Source organism: Cariama cristata, unplaced genomic scaffold (assembly GCF_000690535.1).
Source record: "Cariama cristata isolate BGI_N322 unplaced genomic scaffold, ASM69053v1 scaffold22532, whole genome shotgun sequence".
In the NCBI taxonomy this organism is placed as follows: domain Eukaryota; kingdom Metazoa; phylum Chordata; class Aves; order Cariamiformes; family Cariamidae; genus Cariama; species Cariama cristata.
Window position 1 is genome coordinate 38,194 of NW_009603549.1, and position 21,916 is coordinate 60,109.

The following is a 21,916-nucleotide window of genomic DNA, read 5'->3' on the forward strand; positions in this document are numbered from 1 at the left end:
TTGGGTCTTCGTAGTCATTCCCACAGACGCAAATCCACAGCACAGCTGATCCTTGTTGATGTTGGAATCAGCACAGAGCTGGTGGGAAAGAGACACTCTGTTTTGACAAAACTCGAGGATCTAAAATTAACCTCTGCAAAGAGTAGATCACATATGTGGTGATATGGAAGTCAAAGAAATGTTTAATACCAGTTCTAAAACAAACAAAAAAATTGAAACAGTAAGTTGAACCACACTGCACTTTGGTTTCATGTATGGAAACAAGTAAGTCAAAGCAATTGTTCTTTGCTTCCATTTATCTTTTTCTCCACTTCACGACGGTGATTCAGAATGAGCAGAGCTAGAGGAAGCCTCCAAAGGTTATCTAGTCAATCCACCTGCATCAATACGACCTAGGCACCCTGAAGGCTTTCCAGCCTACTGTTAAAATTTTCTGCAAGGCAGATACTGCTCCATCCTGGATTGAAGTCACTATATTCCCTTGTAATATCTTGAGTCCAACCAAATCACAATACCCCACAGAAAACTTTTTCATCTCTGCTAAACGCCGTGATCTCCATCCCACATCTGAATTATTTACTCACAAGGATTGTCCCCTTGAGGCCATTGGAACTACGTGGTTTACTAAGGTTATACTCACACGCTAGTATTTGAGGAACCAGTGCTTCAAAGGAAGACTCGAAGCTAGCAGGAGAGGTTTGGAAATCAAAAAGAGTGAGTAAGACAGAGAGTTAGCTTTTTTGAGGTGAGGCGTGGGAGGTGTTTTCGTTCTTTAGCTATTAAAAACTCCTTGCTTTGGCAAGGAAAAAAAAAAAGGGGGAGAGAAAACTGGGAGGGGAAGGATTCATGAATAAAGAGGCAGCATGGCAAGAGGTACAGCCACCAGGGTGGCCAGAAGGCACAAGCGAGTTTCTCAGGCTGGCTTCCCTGACGGAGCGGAGACGGCAGCGAGTGCAGGTCAGAGGAGCCAAGGCCTAACACGCGGGTCTAAAGGGAGTAATAAACCCAGCTTTCTTTGCAGCGCTGAGCGGAGGGGTTATGTTACAGTGGGTGCTTTGAAAACAACGGTGCTAGATGTTATAATTGCACGTGTCATCCTTCTGGATGTCCTGGTAATTATCCGGGATTGAGGGCATCTCCTTTTTTCCCACATTTAATGAGGATTTCGCATCCCCTTCCATCCCCTCATGGCATTTTGGAGCTGTGACTTCACAGACGGTCCTGCTGTCCAGCACCGTCCCCGGTGCTCACGCCTCCCGTGCCCTTGCACGCTGCGGTGGGCAGTGCGACAGGGCTGCCCGTGCACCAGGGAGGGGACAGGGCAGCGGGGACACAGGTTTGGGTCCCCGGCCCCGTGCCTTGGAGACCTGGAGGGAGCTGGCGGTGCCCAGAACAGTGGGCAGATGCAGCAACGTGTGTGCCATGGCCGGGGAGCTGCGGGCACCCAGGCTTCCCTACATGTCCTGGGGGAAGGGAGGGCCCCAGTCGGTGGAAACGGAAACAAGAAATATTTTGGAGATTGCCAGCAGAGAACTTGGGCGTCTCCCTCTCTTCTGCTGTTTTTTTGGTTTGGTTTTTGGTTTTTTTTGGTTTTGTTTTGGTTTTTTTTGTGTGTTTTTGGTTTTGTTTTTTTTTTTTTAACTTTTCTCTCTCCTCCTCCTCTCTCCGTACCTCCCTGTTTCCTTGCAGCCAAGTTTCCGCTTGTCTGGGCAACCCCGGTCCCACGCGTGGAGCGGGGACGTGGCTTCCCCAGGGCGGCCCTGGCCGTGGGCAGGAGGGGTCCAGGAGCGGTGACACCACCCTGGGCCAGGGGAGGCCAGAGTGGGACCGAGTCTTAAATCACATGCTATTATTTCCATCAGGCCCACAGTTAAAAAAATAAATAAAATAAACAACTGTCCTTCCTGGCCCCCCATTATTTTTCTCTGAGCAGGCTCAAGCTGCAATTACTCAAAGGTTCATTCTTTAGCCAAATTCGGGGAGGATTGTGTCATAGATGGCAAAAGGCATGTTCCTAACAGAGAAATTGTGATTTATTTTAAAGCAAGACATTGCTCAGAGGGTGTTTTTTAAAAAGAAAAAGACATCAAGTGTTTTCTTTAAATGTGGATAAAACAGAATATTCCCCTGCCAGCCTTACTCTCAGAAACAGCTAAGTGGTTTTGACTGAAATTAAAAACAAAACCAAAAAGAACTCAATAAAACAGCTGAAGCAGACATGAGCTAGAAGATGTTGGCTCCAAGTTTGGCAAAGGCAAATGCAACCAAAGCCAAACCTTGTGATGGGATGTGTCAAGTCACTATTATAATAAAGAGGCAACGCTACTAGCAATGTCTTCTCTGTTCTGCGCACCCATTAACATGCTAATGTCAGCGTTAGTCTTTCCCAGGTAGCCAAGGATTATAATTGCTGAGCTTTACAACTAAGTATTAAGCATCGTGGCTAAACAGCTCGACTGAAGGAGAATTATTTGCCATCACCTGAATAGGGTAAGCATGAGGGAAGGAGAACATTTGGCTAGTGTGTTACCATGGGCAGAGCTTAGAGAAATTAGGTCAGGCGGAATGGAAAGAAAACTTCGGAAATCTCTTCCAAACAGTGAAATGTAGTTGTCTGTGGAACAGTCTCTCATGCGAAGTAAAGGATGCCCATTGCTTAAATCATACACAACCAGACTAGATAATGCACTGGAAAACGTACTGTAGGCAAGAATCTTGCAGGAACTGGGCTGGGCTAGAATGTGAGAAGATCGACTGGATGAGCTAGCAAGATTTTCCCATCTCTGATTTCTACAATTTCTGTTCTTTTTTTTTTTTTTTAATTTGCTATAGTTCTCATGGTTTGCAGTTCCTTCACACAAGTTACAGACTCTCTGAGCGAGGCAGAAGATGGGGCTGGAGAGAGAAAGAGAGGTGGGTGTGTTTCCTGGGTGAGATAAAACCCAGAAGCCTGCAGCCTCGCAAAGGCTGTGAAACTAGAAAGGCTGGCTGGAGAGAACAGGAGGGAGCCCATCTCGGAGGGGCTGCTTCCACCGGGCTGATCCATGTGCAGGTGAGCCATGCTAAGGACACCGTGGGTGAGGATGAGGGGTGAGGTCCATGGTAAAGAAGGTGGCTTTGAGAGAGACGTCATCCTGCTTGAGCATGCTGCGGTCACCCATGGTCAGTCTTCAGCGCTGGACAAGTGGTGGGAAGGCTCAGCTCCAGCTCTCTGCGTGACTCTCCCCAGCTAGCTTTTCACCAGAGGATTTTTGAGTTAGCGGAACACTTGATTAGGGGCTTCTCTCCCACCCTCCTTCCTTTTAAAGCAAGAGTTTTCTGTTTTGCTTTGGTTTAAAATCAGCTTTCAAAAGGGTTGGATTAAAACAGAGATTGCAGAGCTGGTCTTTCACTCCTTCATTAATCCAGTGCTGGACACAACAAACATCCGTAATTACTCCCATCAGTCCTGAAGCCTCACACGCAGCTTTGCCAGTGCACCCCACTCCTGACCTTCAAAATCCCTACCATTTCAGCTCATGACTGGATGCAGTCACAGGTCAGCCTCTCCCCTTTCACGAGGCTCGAAGGAGGTCACCCGTGGCCGCTCCTGCTAAGTCTGGCTGTGTTGCAATCCTAAGGATGCCCTAGGGCTCTGCTAATGGGCACCTGAAGTCCAGCCTGTATTGAGCAATCCTCCGTCATCCCTAGGAAAGTCCGTCTGTCCTACTGTACCGCGTGTTTTACTATTCCAGCCTTGGAACACCTCCTGGTTTGGGCTAACACAGCAGTCCAGGATAGCACCTCCCCCTGCAATCGGCATGCTCTAGGTTTGGGATGACAGTGGTGTCTGAAGTGCAATATTGCTAAGATTCTCAACAAAACCATTCTGGAATTTACTGGTGTTTGTTTCCACCCACAGTCTGTTACAGACCTTAAATGTGTGCTTCACAGCTTTGCTGGAGCAGATCTGCTGTTCCACTCTCTTCACAGATTAAAACACATTTAATAATTATTAAATGAAAATTAAAATCTAGAGTGATTGAACTGCCTCACAATCCTTTATAGCCATTTTTACAGCTGGCTTAACCTCTGCACTGAAGATCTGGAGACTGTTCTTTTAAAAACTCAAGTGTGGTCCTCAAGAAGCTTTGAGATCCTCTAGGATACAAAAACGACTGAGGTCTTTTTGATGTTGCTAAAGAAAAAACCCGTGGGTCGCAGATGAAATCCAGTAAGGCACAAGGTATCCCAGACAGCACTAATTGCTGTCTTGGAGATGTAACCTGGCGAGCGGAGGCAGGGATGTCAGAGGAGCCATACGCCAACTCGGCCGCCTTTACTGTGTTTCCTAATGGGAAGATCCCTGTACTATCCCTTCTCCACCTCCTCTCTCCCAGGCTTTCACTGGGGCCCTGACTCGGACACCCGGCTCACTTAGCACATAACCAAAATGTACATCCAAGGAAAGTCGCTTGATGCCTGCAGGATCCCAGCCAGCTTAATTCCATCACTGCTTGGAAAACAGCCATGGCTTGGAATGCCTATGTCCACCCCCAAAAAGCTTCTCTCTCTTTTTCTGAGCCCCCAAAGCCCCTCTCGGCTACTGGGTTATGTGTAGGCGCCGAGACCTCCCACAGAAGAGAGCAGCGGGGAGTGCCGCTTCCATCTCCTGTCCCGGAGGCAGAGAGATTTAATCAAGGGCTTTCCGCAGAGCTCAGGGCTCCTCGCAGTGCTGATGGAGAATGAGTCTCTTTGCGATCATTAGGAGGTTCTCACAGAGGCTTTCCCTGCAGGGATCACACCCTTGGGGGACACAGGTGCATCCACCGGACACTGCCGATGCCTGCTCGGACCCCGTGCACAGCATTCACCCTCGGGCTCTCTCCTGCCCTCACCAAGGCCGTGGTTTCTCTTATATCTTCGTCTTTTCAGGATGACATCCAAGCTGGCCTGAAAGAGTTCAAATGACAAGGAACTTACGTCCCTAAACTGTCCCGCTGGCTAACCAGCCTCACAGTTTGGAGTGCACACCCTATTTTTAGATGGTCGTCGACTGCCAGCCACTGAGGTGACTCCTGTGTTAGCAAGCTAGGCAGTTCAGGCCGTGCGTAAGCCCTGACATGCAATTTTCTGCATTGTTAAACTGTTAGCATGCTCCGTGGCAAGTTCTGGCTTGTGGCAGCTAGTACTCGCCTAACAACAGCAGGGCTGAGTCTGACACCACAGGTCAGGGCACCGTTCCCAACAGGTTATTTGGTTAAGGTGACCTTCTTTGGGGGAGAAGAAATTTTATTCGGAGGGATGCTGTGCCACTTGCCCTCGGGTTCAGAGAACTGGCGCTGGATGGCTTTATTTACTAGTGTAGGTGTAACCTAGATTTGGGTGAGATCTTTTCTGCCAGTGTTGTTTACTATTAAAAATCTCACTCCCAAGTGAAGTATTTGTAGACTGTGATTAAGTCAATTCTTTCTCTTATATAAACCACATTTTGAGTCCTTTCCAGTTTTCAGCATCCTTTGAGAAATACAAACAGGAAAACAGGAGACAGCACTCCAGTACGATCTCACCAGCCATGTCTGTACTCCAGGTCCGCCCCAGCTTCCCTTCCCCTTATGAGCACAGCACAAGGCACAAGTCCTCCTGTCCTCACCTGAGTTCCTCATTCCCAGCATCAGGAATCCCACAGGTGTGGGCCAACTGGACAAGACACTAATCTGGTCCTAGACACGAGCTCTCAGGGGACCAAGAGTTTAAAGGGTGCCAAGTTACACTTCTGCTACTCGGCTTGGACACAGAGGGTAGTGGGACTGAAAAAATGAAAACGTCCCACCTGCTGTTCCCCTCTTACATTCAGGAGTGGTGTTTTTCCTAAACTATTGAGGTTTTTAGCCTAAAGATTACTTACCGTGGTGCCCATCTCCTCTGCAGTGGCACTGTGTTCCAGAACAGTCTCCAACCTCCCTGGCGCATCCCACGTACACCCTTTGCTACAAGAAGGTAGCCATGGCATCTCATCGTTGAAACGCACCTGAGAGACCCACCTCTTCCCGTGCAATTTGAGCTGACCTTGCTGTTGTTGCCCTCCCCGATATTATTTGTGTGACATGCAAATGTGCCAGCAATTAAAATTTCTGATGAATGAGTTCAGTACCGTCAGGATAAAAGTTCACCTCCGTAGGAACCCCACCAGAAGCCCTCGCTGGTAACAGGATCCTCCCCAGCAGGCACGTGCTGAAGTCTAACCATTGATGCGCTTTCACGCCATGCAACGAGAGATGGTGTTGGTCATCTTTGCCTCGAACCCCGACACCCACAAGAAGGTTTCTGTATCACGACCCACGGACTCTTACACACCACGATCTTGATCATTACATCATAACGCAAAAAATAACTGTACTACAAATGAAAGGATGGTTTTGTATGTAAGGCACTGCTCTTGAACACAGTCCCAAGCTCAGCTGTACAGGTCCCAGAACTGCCACTGCTCTACCTCTATGAGCACAGCAAGGCTTCATCACTTCGGCTCGCGGGGATGCTGGTGACACCAAACCAGGGAGCCATGGGGTGATGGAAGTGAGGTGAGCACGTAGACAGTGTCACCCTGTCACTATGCCTGCACTCACGACTCGGGGATACACTGATGCAACCACTGCACGATTGCAAAACAAATACTACTGAGTTTCAGCCTCACCAAGCCTCTGGTGTGACAGAGCTGTCACTGTGCCTCAGCACCAGTGTCACCACCTTGCGAGGCAGCTATCACCACGTGGTAATGGCCTGCCAATATACGGCAGGGAGGTCACAAGGCCAAATCTTCATCAGCAATCTCCAGGACTTCTCTTGTAGAGCTCCCCTTGGCTGGGTAGCTGAGGAAACAGAGATTTTTCTCTAGCGAGCGATATTTGCATGGGTAATTAAGAAAGAAAAAAGGGAAAATAAAAGCCTCAGCCTGCTGTGCAAGCACAAGTGCAGCTTGCAATTATGAAGCTGAATTTCCCAGCCATCAGAATGAGTTTTTGCTCCCTATCTATCCCTTTCCTCTTCTCCCCCAGACAAAATCCTGCACTCTCTGAGTCAAGGGCAAAGTGTCAGGGGTTCACTCCAGCCCCTTTGGAAAACACCATACCTACCACACCGGGAGCTTATTGTCAGCACAAAGACTTGCCCTTGATCAAGGGCTGGTAACTTGTGCTGGGCGCTGCTGCCCGGGGGGCCAAGTCTTCGCCTCTGGCAAGCCGAGCTAGGCGACCCTCAGCACTCAGCGCCGGATCAGCTGGGAAAGCAGGAGACTTACTGTGCTCACCCTTATCTCCAGAAACACCTTTGACACGCAGAATGTTTGTTCACTGTGATTACCTGGGTGGAGAGGTTATTGTTGCTTAAATTATTTACTTTTAAACCCACAGTTATTTGCCTCCACCCTTCTCATGCTGCCCTGTGCACCCCAGCACTAACACACCTTAGCATAACTGGGCAACGCCGGGAAGGGCTGCAAAGAGGGCTAGGAGGATGGCTCCTCTGGGGTACACCTGCCAAGAGATGGAGACGGCCCCTGGGACCAGTCGTCAGCACCAGAGAGCAAAAAAGTGTCACCTGCCTCTGCTGTAAGGGCTACCGGGCAGAGGAGTCCCAGGGGAGCAGAGGGCACAAGTGAAGAGACCAAGCCTGGTAGAAAGGCATCTATTCCTTCTCCTTTCCCTGCCTCGGCCAGATCAGAGGCAGAGGTGAGTTTCAGTTAATCAAACAAACACAGCTTTAGGGGCCACATGCGCAGCGTGGATGTGCTCCCTCCCATCCGTGTGGTGAGAATGAGGTCTGGCCCTCTCCTCCTGATGCTCTGTGCACCTCAGGGTTCCTCAACAGCTGCCTGACGGGAACCAGCAGCAGGACTGAATGGCAAGGCAGGGTTTTGGGTACCCTGGTGACTCTGCCACCACCACTGCACTGACAAGAAACTCCTTCGAGTGTAGAAAACAGATGGAAAATCAGCATTGGATTACTGTTTAGAAGGAGCCTGTGTTCCCCGAGGTCACTGCCGACAATTGCATTGATTTTTTTAGGGGGCAGGGTCACACCTGTAGCCTTTGTCCCAGCCAAAGCGAGTGCATTTCCCGGCCTGCAGCTTGTTCTCCTGTGTCCAGCCCAGTTTTGGAGACCAGAACGGACAGGCTAGGGTTCCATTACTGGGTTTCCCTTGGGAAGCTGTTCCACACACCGACAAAAGCCAGTTGCTAGTGAAGATTTCCTGATATTCAACTGAAGATTTCCTTTCACTCAAACTCTTTCCATTACTACAGCTGTTTGGTTTTGGATCTTCTCCCTTAAGCAGTGCGTTCTGCTTGCCACCATCCTTCCAAGACAAAAGTTTCATCATTGCCTGTGCAAGCCCAGTTTTTCAGAAGAACTGCCTGTCCCAGCCCTGGTTCACCCCCTGTTCAAAGGAAGCACACAGCTTGCAACGCTGAGACCAAGAGCCAGATTCTTCAGAAGTGATAAGAAACCACAATTCCAGAGCAGTCTGTGGGAGCAGCAGCTGTGACCATCTCCAGCTGTGACCATCTCCAGCTGTAACCATCTCCAGCTGCGACCATCTCCAGCTGCCCACACCATCCCGGTGCGACGGGACCAGTTGCCTCCCGGGGCAGGTCCCGCTGCTCCTGATGACAGCCGTGTGGGCACCAGCAATGGAATAGCCGAGCTCCCTAGAAATATTCCCTGAAATATCCAAACTGAAGAGCACACAAAAAGAAAACCGTTTCCTTTGCACTCTGAAACAGGGACCCAGATCTCTCTGATCATCACTATTGCATTTCAACATCGCATTTACCTCTAAGGATGGTGGTGGCTCATTATATTTCTGACCAGCACATTGGGGCTCTATCTTCTCAGCATTGCCACAGAGCAGATAACAGTAATAATCATTACTAATAATATGGTTTGGTTTGGTTTGTGTCCTCAAACTGTTAGAATAAGGTGTCAGTAAGAGTATTGAGCGTTGTGCTTGCCTTTCATACCAGTGCAAATTTAATCCCGGTGCTACAAAGGTATTCCTTGGGGTATATGAAGCCCTAGGGACACTTCAGCTCTAGGCACAAGCAGCCATATTCCCCAAAATGCATGTCTATGCCAGATGTTCTGGCGATTGTATCACATGAGGAACAATTCTAGCTTGACAAAAGAAAAAAGAAGTTACTTATTCCCCAGAACTATTAACCCCTTGCTCCCACAGCAAAGGAAAGAGTCACAACATGCAGTCAAACTGAGGTAGCATGTAGGCTGAATATGGCCCAGATACGTGCAGAACATTTTATTACAGTACATTATGTGGGGCAGCCTAGAAAGCTAAATTGAGTCAGACAAATCCCTATAAAATGTGTTATAGTTTAAGTCACTCTTGTTTAACAGTTTATTACCTTCCTCTCAGCTAAGACACATGAACTGAGCAGTGCCTGTAGTAGTACGAAGTGAAAGAGGACAGCATAAATCATATCCTGCAATAATTAACTTTTCAAAAGGTGAAAGGGTGCCTTTAATCTCTCAGGGGTTGAGAACTCGAAAGCTGATACAGCTCTTTTACAACACCTTCCTCCACCTTTTGAGTGCATGTACATACACACACATCTATTTCCTTCAGAATAAGGCTCCCTTACTTAAGAGTAAAACTTCAACAACCAACCATGAACGGTTCCCAAATTACACTAACGCAGAAGAGTCCAGCCTCTCTAGTCTGCTCAGATTTGCAATGCAAGAAGGCACATCGAGGCGGACGTTTCCAGGCCAGCGGGCACACACGATGCAGTAGTGCAGCAGTCAGTGCCTCGGGGTGAGACCAAAGTCAGGGTAGTCGGACCCCCTTTGGGTCCCAGAGACCCCACACAGCGAGAACCCTCCGAGGCTGTCGCACAGCCAGACCAGCGAGCTCCCCGGGAAAGGGACCTGTCACGGGGCACAGGGAGCCACTGGCCGTTATCGGAACGTAAAAGCAGAGAGAATCCCATTGGGAAACGAACAGGACACCCCCTCGCTTGCTTTTTTTTTTTTTTGGTTAGGGAAAAGACACACCTGCTTCCTCTGTGCCAGACCTTAAACACCAGACCAGCAGCTCGGTGATCTTTGTCCCGTTAGTCATGACAGGGGCATTTACGACAGTGACGAGTGTGGTTGATAGTGTTGTAAAGCGCTCAGTAATGCAGTCATAGATGACGGCACGTAGGAAATGCAGAGATAACAAGTAAGTCTCTATTCTAAGGTATTTAAAATGGAATTACAAATTAGCCACCTTCCTGACAAGCAGCGGTCAGATTACAGCAATTTACTCTAAGTGGGTGAGGAGGATGCAAGAAACATAAAGTTTTATTCTTCAGAGGTGGAGAAGTTGGTAGGAGCCTGGATGAGCTGCTCTACAGACAAAAACGCAGCCCACCAGCTGGACTGTCCAGGCAAAATCAGTTGTGGGTGTTGGAGTCTGCACAATGCTTCAGACAGCTTCATTTAACTGTTGCTGGCTATGTTTAACACCTCAGAAGAACAAATTCCCCTTTTTAAAATTCCTTTCAAAGTGAGTATTTGGAGACCTCAAAACTAGGAAGACCTAGAGCCAAGTAACAATTGCCTTGTGGGGAAGAAAGCCTGTAATCTCGAAGTCTGGCACTTCCAAAAGGATGTAGGGGTCACAGGCTTCTCGACGGACACCCCCCCTCCCAAAGCCCCTTTCTGCCCTGCCTGCAGAGTATTTAGACAGAAGGTTGCATGGGTTGGATTTCAAAGCAAGGAATGTCAGAAGAGATCGTCCAGCTGTGAATGGCCTCCAGATGTGGGCTTTTCTTCTCCAGGCCTGGGGGAGGGATGAGAATGCCTTGCATTTGTCTCATAAAATTAAATGGAAAAACATTGTCTACCGAGGAGGGTGGGCAGGCAGGGAAGGTGGAGTCAGAAATTGGGCAGAACAGAACAGGAGAAAAAAAAAAGCGGAACCACAGCTGAAACGGTTCAGGACACGTATCCTCTTAAAAGCTGCAGTCTCTGAGTAGAGGCTGGCCACTAAACGACATGGCAGACATCAGCAAACAAGGCATTTGAAATGGAAAGGGTCAAATAAACCAAAACGTAGTTTTGTTTGCAGAAAGTGTATTCTCCCCTCCCAGAGCTGCGACAGGACCTTCCCTTGTGAAACACCCCCAGAGAGGCTGCGGCCAGGACCGCTGACCGAAACCCTGCTAAGACACAACCAATGGGTTTCTCTTACCAGCACCCCGCAGTCCTGCACTTGTAGCTAGTTATCTTTCCCTCTGCAAAGATTGTCTGCGGACAGTTTATACCTCGTTCCAGCTTATTCATGCAAAATTATTCTCCTCAATTGAAATTCGGCCCCAAGCAATGAATCTGTGCAAGCTGGAAAGACCAGTGTCCCCGGGGACAAATTTTACTCTCAGTTATTTCTGCGAATGTTCTACTCAGGGTTGCAAATACGCAGAAACCAAATTTCATTGCTGATATGGAACCTGGCCTTTCCTGCTTGGGCAGGTGTAACCGTTTGGATCAGACAGCCAAAGCGTATTTACTGCTCGTCCAGCAAGGGAAGACTATGTCTCTCTTCTGTCTCCTAAATGTCTATGGATATCTACTGCCCTGGCAAAGCTAACAGGGAAAACAATGCTTTTCTCATTTTAAAAACATGACCACAATCTTTGCTTACTTTCACTCAAAAGTCCTTATTTCTGGTTTTCAGCATGGCCTATCACACCAATGCAAAGAACGTTAGGAATGTCCACAAGAGATCTCAGCTCTCCATCTGGAAGTTTGCAGTCTTGTCCAGCTCATTGGTTCACTTTCCACTTCTCCTGTAATACCTCACCAGCTGTCAGATAAAAATTTGGGAAATGACTGTAGCAAAAAAAAAAAAGAGTTTTACTAAAAATGTTAGATGACCTGTACTAGCCCAGACTGAAGAACCAGTATCTCTTCTCTAACAGTCCCCAGGTATTAAGAAGTGTAAAGAACAGAGGAAACATAAACTACCTCCCGGTACCCCTGCTGGCCTCCCATCAGCCTGCTGTTTAAGACACTTCTGATGCAAAGGTAGCATCTGTGCTACTGCATTCAACAGTCACCAAAGGAAATATGCTGCATCGATGTGCCCAACCCTTTCACGCATCGTCTTCCACCAACAGTCTGTGGCAATGAATTCCATTATTCCTTGATGCCTACATGGAAAAGTCCATCCATTTTTTTTTGTTTTAAACCTGTTGCCTAAACATTTTATCAGGTGCTATTAGTTTTTGTGATATGGGACTGCATGAATGTCAGTTCTCTGTTGACATTCTCCATATCAGTTGTGATTCCCTCTCGGGCATCTCTTTTCCAAGACTAGCAATCTGTGCTTGCCCGGAAACTACCTCCTACTTCCAATCATTGTTGATGTCCTCCCTATTCTTACCATCCTTTCTCTACGCTCTTCAAAGAGTAACCAGAAGCACTCACAACTTTCAAACTTTCAGCAGACCATGAAGCACACAGAAGCGTAAACATGTTCTTTGTTTCTTTCGTAGTCGTTCCTAACATTTCTGTTTGGCTTTTTGACCTCTACAGAGCCTTGGGACAGTGTTTTCAGCAGGCTGTCTGCAATGAGTCCAAGATCTCGTTCTCTGCTGGCAGCAGCTGACTGAGCCCCGTTCGGTGTATCTGTACAGCCAGGCTGTTTTCTTCCTCGTGGAATTCCCTCGCATTTGCTGCCACTGAATTTCATCTGCCAGGGTGTGCCCAGCCGCTCCGTGCCAGGAGATTTTCAGCAGCCCTTTGCGGTCAGCTTTATATTGTCTCTCTGGAATAATTGTGGGCCACAAGTAAACCGTTAGCTTGCTGTTCACATTCCTCTCCGGATCATGTCAAGTATGCGGACTCGCACTAGTGTTAGCACAGAGCCCTGCGAGGTCCTTCTGGTGAGCTCTTTGTCGAGACTGACCGTTTGAAGTGCTCGGGCTGACGCTTGCTTTCTTACTTCTGATCCCATTTGGCAGAGCTCTCCACAGCCAGGGCTCACCTTTGAGAGTGGTCCAGGGCACAGGACTGCCTGGCACCAGCCTTTTGCAGATGCAGTGTGCTCAGACAGCAGGTTATGCAAGGACACTCTCTGTGATAACTAAACCTAAGTGCTTTCATGGCCTGGACCTTAAATCTAGCTCATCCAGGGATGGACGAAATGGGACACAGATGCTTGCTGGTTTCTGTGTTACTGAGCTCCAGGGGATGTGAGGGCTGCGTAGGGAAAACAGCGTTACTGCATGGGAAAGGTTGGGGCTCTCCCCATCAGTGGAGGATAGGGTGCAGGTCTGCAACTCCTGCAAATCCCACTGCAAATCCCACTGCAACTGCTCCTCGCCATTGACTTTGATCGATCCTGACATGTCCCTTCCTTTTCTCTACGGGGCTGGTGACGGCAGGCAAGCAGGATGCCTTGGGCAAGTTTCTACCTGCTGTGAACAAGCCTGCACACAGAAGGATCCTCCTTCGGCCATCCGTCAAGAGTGGGATGGATCAGAAAACAGATCAGTGGGTCAAGTGTGGGCCAGCACACCCTCCACCCTCCTCTGACAACCCACAGGCTCTCAGAGCCAGGATGTCCCCCTGATAGCCTCTTCTGATACACCCCAGCTCCTCCACATCCAGCCCCTCAGACTCCCCCAGCTGGGATTCTGACCTCCCAAACATGTCTTCTGCTCCCGACTTGGCGGCTGTAAATAAGCTCACGGTCACGCAGCCCATGGTTTCAGGTGCCACACTGTCTCCCAGGTGAGAGGGGCCACCTTGGGGGAAAGCAAACAGGAAAGTATCCCAGGCATGAAAATGCTTCTGTGGTTCTTGAGACAGGAATCTCTCTCACACCCAGCCCCTCCCCTCTATTCCTCCCCACTGCTTGGTGCAGCTGAAACCCAGCAGCAGCAACAGCGGGCAAGTTTGGTCACTCCACCGCCTGGGTATCGGTCACAGCTGCAGGTGGAGCGCAAGCGATCAAAACCAGGGTGTCAGCTTTGCCAGAGGATTCCCCCCGACTCCCCATTTGGGCCCGCTGCCAGTCCTCACCCTGCTGCATTTCAGCATCCCAGCTCTTCCCATGACAGTCTGGCAGGTGTTTCTTCAGGCAGAGGCATTTCACTTCACATGTCTTCAGCCTTCATGGAAGGCAGAGAAATTCCAGAGCTGCTTTCCTGAGCAGCGTTGAGCAACCCAACACCACTGACAGCCAGAACAGGCAGAAAACAACAGCTTCTTTGTGTCAGGGTCAAACCCTCCCATTACTTGTTCCTGCCTCCTGACATTTCCCTAGACGGCAAAAGGATTTTTAAATTACAGTGACAAGCTGGCCTTTCGTGTATTAAGAACTCAGTTTTACAAACAGCACATGGTACCCAGCAAGGGCTGGCTGAGCAGCAGTCTGCCTTTGGAGACTGCTCTCCTGGGAGGAGAAACCCCCCCACATCTCCTGTGACTCGGTGTCTCTCAGCTCGGCAACCCTCTCCCGGCGTTTCGGGAGGGATGGAGTGCAGACCCAGTGACCCGCGCTGGTGAGCAGCATCAGCTGCTGCTGGGACAGACTCAGCTCCCAGTTGGCACCGAGAGTGGGACAACAAGCAGTTGTGGCTTGTGCGAGTATTGGGCAGGATCGGTTTCCAGCAAAGAGAAAGGCTGGGAATTCACATCTCCAATGCACCCACGTACCCTGCTCCCCCAGAAGGGGACAGCAGAGGCAGCAGTAAAACCCCTCTGAGCGATGGAGATGCACATCAGCTACCAAAGATTTTGCAGCTTCCATTTGTCATTGATGATTCCACCCTCCTTTCACTCTGCAGTTGCTTATTTTGGTAGCTGTGACATGCAGAGGTCTCTGTTAACGTTCAGAGATCCATCATGTCCACTCTTTGGCCCATGGCACGCCTATCACCTCTACATTGGGCCATGAAGGTGACACCACTGGACTGGAACAAGCAGATGGGAGGCAGCACAAGGAAGCTCCATAAGCAGCAGTGCAGCCCATGAGCCTTCATTGCCTGATCAGAGCTGGTCTGCCCGGCCACACCACTGCTTCTGAGTCACATGGACTCCATCCTTGCCATGAAACTTGGAGGGTTCAAAGGAGATCAGTACCTCCCTTCCCCTCCACCCTGACCACTTTTCTAGCAGAGAAAAGGACTCCGCAGCCAGACAGATGGAGCTGCTGGGGATGCCTGGTGGGAATAGCTTCTCTGCAAGTGGTCCACGAGGCAGAAGGACCGCTTTCCCCATCACCTGTAGAAAACATCACCAGCTTAAGGAGTATAACCAGCTATAAGAGACGGAACTCAGGTTCCACAGAGGAGTTCCTAACACGTGGCTCGCTGCCTCTTTAGCCACAACAGTAGAACTGGGATGTTGGAGTGGTCTGTCACCCTGCCTGCACATTGCTTGCCCCAACACACACACAGTAGCCCTGTGAAGAGGATCAGACCCTGCACTTAGAAGGCTTTTGACCTGTTCTTCTGGAAGTGATGAAGATGATGGTGCTCCTTGCTCCTCTGTGTTTCACCTTGACCCAGTAAAAGCATCATTCATACCGAACCTGGCCATCACAAAACTATCGTTGCAGATTATTCGGCCTGTGCCCCATTTTGCTCAGTTTCACCCTCTAGTCCAATTTGGACCAGTATTATAAAGTAGACCCATGCTCTCGTGTATCACAGGAGACATCACATTTGTTCTCAGCAAGGCAGTACCTACAGCTTTGGGGTTACCCTTAAGCTTCTGTCCAAGGTTCAAAAATCCCCTCAAATAGCCACATCCTCCTAAGCATTTCTTCAGTTCACCTCCAAGAGTCCTTATTCCTCACCTGGGAGCACTCTTCACCAGTCTGCCATGTCCTTTGCTTCAACTCATTCATTCTCATTTTTCATCCGGTTGATCCCACATCTCACAGGGGTGGCGGTGCCCAGACACACCTACTGAATTCATGCAACCATTCTGTGCCGGTGAGACATTGTGCTGATTTTTGCTGCAACTCACAAAGCATCAGCCTTTATAAGCACAACCTGAAGTCAAAAAGCCCAAACTTTTAATTCTTCGTGCTATCTAATCACCCTCAGAGCCAGGCAATGTGATGAATGACCCTTTCTTCTCCCTCGTGTCTAGCTCATGTCTTCCCCCACGCTCCCAGCATGGAGCTGCACTGGGACGTGATGCCCCTGACTTTGACCAGTATGAAGGTACCACAGACCAGCCGGGCAATTCCTCAGTCCCACAGCACTGCTGGAACTACACTAGAGCGATCCATTGCCATAGGATTTGAGGCCAGTCCTCTCAGCAACGAGAACCTTCAGCTTTCGCTGTCATTACCACCGATAGGGCCTCTCCAGGGGTGAAACGTGGCTCTGAGATTTGTGGATGCGAGGAGGACATCAGCATCCGAAGAGCTCTGAATGACATTGGCTGCCTTCTCCCCTGCTACATGCTATATCACGTTGCAAGCTCTTCTCCAGCTCTGTCTGCTGTCCCTGTTAAGCTGCTTCCAGCTTTATTTCTCTTGCAAGTTCCAAAGGCTCCCGCCCTCTGAATAGCTAGCTTTGGGTTTATTTTCCCCCAGATAATAGGTTTGCATTTTTCCAGTTTGAGTCTTGTGTTATTATTTCCTGCCCATATCCTGCCTCAAACACAAGGGAGCCACGAAAGTGGTGACTGTACATTACAAAGGGAGAAGGAATGGAGTCATGAAAATTTTTGTGCTTGTGAATGTGTAAGGCACAGACAGGGAGTCCCTGTGTACGAGGGGAAGCGAAGCACAGCTTATGTTCCCTCTCAAAAGACCAGCGGACAGCTGGCAAGAAGCAGGGGAGCAGGTAGCAAGGAAGGAGAGAGAACTTAGTTCAAGGCTCAGTTTCTGTGCTGAGGGGAGAGGTTCTCCCCCACCCAAATTCTCTCTTCACCCCCATTTTCTTGACATGGTGGCACTGCTTCAACCCCGATTCAAAATCAGCAAGACTGCCGTGAAGTTGATGCGAGTTGTTCCAGTTCCGCGCTGCTGCAAATAAACTCAGAAGCTGGCCCATAGTGTGACACGTGTAGACATTTCCTCTTTCAGAAGGGAACCAAGCCTCTGCAGTCACAGGAATCGTTTCCCTCTTTGTCAGGGAATGAAAAAACAAACCTAGAGATCGTCCCCTCCCTTCTGCCATGCAACAGCAGCGGGAGGGAGAGGACTTCCCGGCCTCCTGCCATCCCTCTGCACTGCGTTTGGGGACTTGGAGCCGGGAGATGCTTTCCTTACTGGCAGCATCACCCCCGTCATTCAGCCCTCTCTGCCCTGCCCTGACCCTGTCGATGCCCAGCCTGTCTTTCCATCTCAGCTACACTTCCCTGTTTTCCTTCTCCTCCCTCCTCACTACGCACTGAGCTTGGTGCTTTTCCCTTCCCGCCAGCCCTTCCCCTCACTGGGAGACCAGTACAGGTACCACTGCCCTCCCTAGCAAATCTTCCCTGGGCTTCTCTTCCAGTTCGGTTCAGTAAGTCACTCGCCCACTTGGTTTGTTCGTATGCCAGGTCCCTTGCAGTCTCTGCCATTTATCTTCCTAGGCTAGCACTCTCCCTTCCCGCGTAGGTGTAGAGCCTGGGACACTACAATGCTACTTAAATAAATGCATCCTGAGATTAAAAAAGCACAAGACATTGCAGAGAGTGAGAAGCAGGTAGAATTAGCCCTCATGTACCCTCCAAACCTTATCCCTGGCTGCAGAGGGAGATCCTACAACTTTCTCAGGACACCAACATCTGCTCTGAGAAGAAAGTCCAGCAAACCTTGAGTAGAGCTAACATGTGCAAACAGGCCATGGGGGCAGCAGGTAAGTAGAAAGATGTCTCATTATCAAACCTCAGCCACAGCACAATTGGCACTTGCTCTTGCCTTGGTCTATTAGGCAAGGTCCGTTTCTAAAGCCAATGACACAGTTGCCATCCAGGACGCAGGACGGCCATGCAGCTAATTCCCTTTGTCAGCACCGAATGAAAGGCGAACAATAAGGCGCTGTCAACTCATGCCATTTCTTGGTGCTTGCAGGATTTTTTTCTCCACTAACATGGTAAAACCTGTCGGTGAAGCAATCAGTAGCGTGTACTGCACAATAGAGCAACCACAGAAGGCAGAGGTAGAAACGAGCCAGGAGCAGGAGAAAACAATAAAGAAAACCTCCTTGGTAGCCAGAATGGATGAGAAAGGCCTTCATGTGCAGGTGGAGAACACCACCAGCCACTACTTCTTTGATGTGGAATGGGAGAGGTTCTTGGGGAAAGCGACAGCTCAGATGGGTCTGCCAGGGCAGAGGTACCATTTGCAGGTTACAGGCAACTGCCTTCAGCTGGGCTGTTTCCAACGGAAGAAAGGAAGAGATGGAAGTAGAGGTTAAAGTAAGGGAAAATGAGATGGGGAGTGCAGATCCCCCACTCTCATAAAAGCAGGGGAAGATCGCCTCATTTCAGATGGCTCTCATCTCACCACACCTTCTTTTGCTCCAGAGCATGGAAGAAAGCTGTTTTCCCAGGTACAGGTCTCTGTTCCCAGCACCATCCTGCTCATGCTGCCTCATCCAGGCGTTCAGAACCTCAGCCTCAGGACCACATTCAGCCCACCCAACATCGCCTGGGAAGGCAAGGCATTTCTGGGCTAACTGACCCCCTCAGAAGGAGTCCTAACCCCTCAGCCAGTGACAAATTAATTACCATTTACCCAGTCTGGCAGAATCTCCAAATCTGCTCCAGAGACCACAGTGTGAATGCCAGTACTCTAAGACAGCGTGAGATGCCAGTCCATCCACTGCCCAGAGGAATCATAGTCCATCCTCATCTCTCTCTCAAACATAAGAACAAGGTGTATGGTCCTTTTCACATGGTAGGACAAAACTAAATTCTAATCACTACACAAATTATGGTAGGAATGGTCTCCTTATCTCATGCCCACAGCCATTTTTTATTCCTGTTAAGAAATAAGGAAAGTTTTGGGACTTCCCAGACGGGGTAGGCAGGATGACGGGAATGCATTCTGCCACAGGCTCCACTCATAATGCTCAAGTCCTGGAGGGAACTACTGCGATTCTTGCCTGTTAAAGCTTTGTGACAAACCATTCCTACACAAATACTATAAAGCCAGGGCATTTTCAGCTCTGTACCTATCACCCACTTTCAAGAGATCAGTCAGCCTGGCGGTCCTTAGTGATTTTGGAAAAATCAGATGTAGATGTTTCTGTAGGTTTTGTTCTTCGTGCAGTTTACCAAAGTACTTGGGCCAGAGATCATCCCTGCCAGCAAAAAAAATAAAACCAAAAACCAGACTGTGCACGGGAAGAGTTACATCTGTTCAGTGGTGACTGCAATCCACTCCTTTCTTCTACCACTGAGCTTGTAAAGTCAGCTTCCCGAAGTACTGGAAGTCTAGCGGTCCCTGGGGGGACAGGAATGTGACAGGACACATTAGAGAAAAGACCAAAACCATAAAGGTGTGACTTCCAAAGAGTGAAGCTATAAATAAGGGAACCGTCGCCCTTTCCTCTCCGGTGGATGAATGCTCCCATTTGAAGCCCTGCAGGGTCATGCGTGACAAATGCAGTTTATCGTATGGCTCTGAGATGTATCGTATGTCTCTGCAAATCACCGTATCACAGGGATAACCCCAGGATACACACACAAACACATCACTTACAGCACTACAGAGCAGTATGAAACTTGCTGGTTTCTATTTTTTTAAACCCACACATTAGCTCAGGCTCAACCCCACCTTCTCTGTGTCATGACAAGCGATGAAGTAGCAAACACCATGGAGCATGACACTTCTACTTGTCCTGCAAGACAAGTTGCACAGAGTAAATAGCACATATAAGAGAGAAGAAAGGCTTTAAGTGTCTTTAGGTGGAAAGACATGCTGTTTAGACTGGGGGAGGGGGGGACTTAATATGCAACGAGTGTTTGCAGACAGTTATCCAGAAAAACATGTCCAAAGAGCATATGTTGAATTCCTGTTGAATTTGTACTTGAAATCATCCCAGAGAGCATGGGAACTTGGCTACAGACCCCTCCCAAGCCTAGATTCTGGCATCTGAAGAAAGTGCAGAGACACGATGGCCTATTTTGCCTGGCACCCCTCTCTAGAAACCGAGGCTCAGGCCGAGCCTGACCATGCCTCCCCCACCCCTAACTCCATGGCCCATCTCCCATTCCTTATTGCCCATTCCTCCTTTGATCTGGGCTTGCAAAAGCTTAATGTTTGTCTTATCTAATGTCACTGTGGGTGCTCATCTTGTAACACCAAGGGCTACTGTTCACACGCAGTAGTGATGTCTGCAAATGTGTGGGGCAAACACAAATGTGTGCTGCAAAACAAGCAGACCCTTGTTTGGTTTTTTTTCCCTTGTTTGGGAAGAGGTTCAGCAAAGGCATGGCACGCATGGGAAAGCTTTACCCTCTCACTGCCCGTGGAAATGCCAGTCCAGATTCCCACAACTTAAATTCTCATGGCTTTGACCTGACCACCTCCCATTAGCTGGCGGTAGGCATTCAGAAAAGCCTGTGAAATGGGTGATGCTTAGGTCAAGGGACACCATGGATTATGGTGTGAGGATCTTAGGCAATTCCACTTTGGTGTGTCAAAATGGCAGCATGCTTTAGACTTTTGATCCCATGACGAGACTTTTCACGTCATGGGTTTTCTATTGCAACCTGGCTTGTGAAAACCACACACCCTAAAGGGAGAAGTTGCCGGAGGCACACAGACGGACCAGCATCTTCTCTAGAGGAGTGCGTAGAGCTGGTTCTCCACCACACACACATAAAGGCTTACTGAGCTAACGCCTCATCCACAGACAAACAGCTACAGAAACCACGACCAATCTTACCAACTTGAAATATCCTCCTTCCTTTACCTATTGGTAGGATGTTCTCCCGCTTCTACCCCGTCTCCCCATCCAGAAGCAAGGTGGAAGTATCCCAAAGAGCTACCAGCCTGCTCAGTGGAAGCTGGGCTCTCCCCTGGCCTCATGGTACCCTGACATTAGGGGGGGTTACCCTCACTTGCTTAAACCATCATGTTGCTCACATGCAGCATTGCTCCCAAACAGGAGCAGCTACCTGCACCTGTGTTCGCTTGTTACCCCCTCTCGTACCCGGTCTGACAGGTACAGCAGCTGGGAGGAAGCCAATTGCTGGCCTATGTGGCCTCTCCGGTTACTTTTCTTTACTTTGCTGACTGGGCACCAACATTTCCAGACGAAAGGCTCGGAAGCAAGGCTCCTGTGGGCGAGCTGTCGCTGACGCCGCAGAACCCCGCTGCCTCCCCGCCAAGCGTCTGATGTTGGTCATTGCTCCCGGGCCGGAGAGCGACTTGTACAAAACGAGTTTGCTCTCTCTGGACAAATAATGCTTTGCTGGTCACTTCATACCCAACTTCTTAGCGGGCTCTGCTGTGGCTGCCCCATGTGAGTGCATTTTAGATGCAGGTGCTTTGGCTGTTGGCTCTCAGAGGAGCAATTCAGCAGGGAGCTGCTCTCTGGCAGGCGGGCAGGCGCTTGTGAGCAGAGGATGCTCCACCACAGCTGAGTTCTGGTCCACGGAGTCTGCTTTGGGACCGTGCGCTCCAGCATTTCACATGGAGCTGAGCATCCCTCACCCCAGTAAACTCTGCTGGGAGAACAGGGAAGAGCAAATGGACAGGGCAGCTCGATGGAAATGCCAGCTCTTTCTGCAGGGTAAGCAAATTTGTCTTCCTTTCCCTGGATATCATATGCTTGTATATCACCAAGAAGCACATTCTAACCCATAGGCATTAAACACAGTTAGGCTTATTCTATCCTGGGGGAACAAAAATCCGTCTTTATTTTCCACTAGTGGCAAAATTCCCATGGGATTCTCTGGGCACAATATCTTTGCCCAC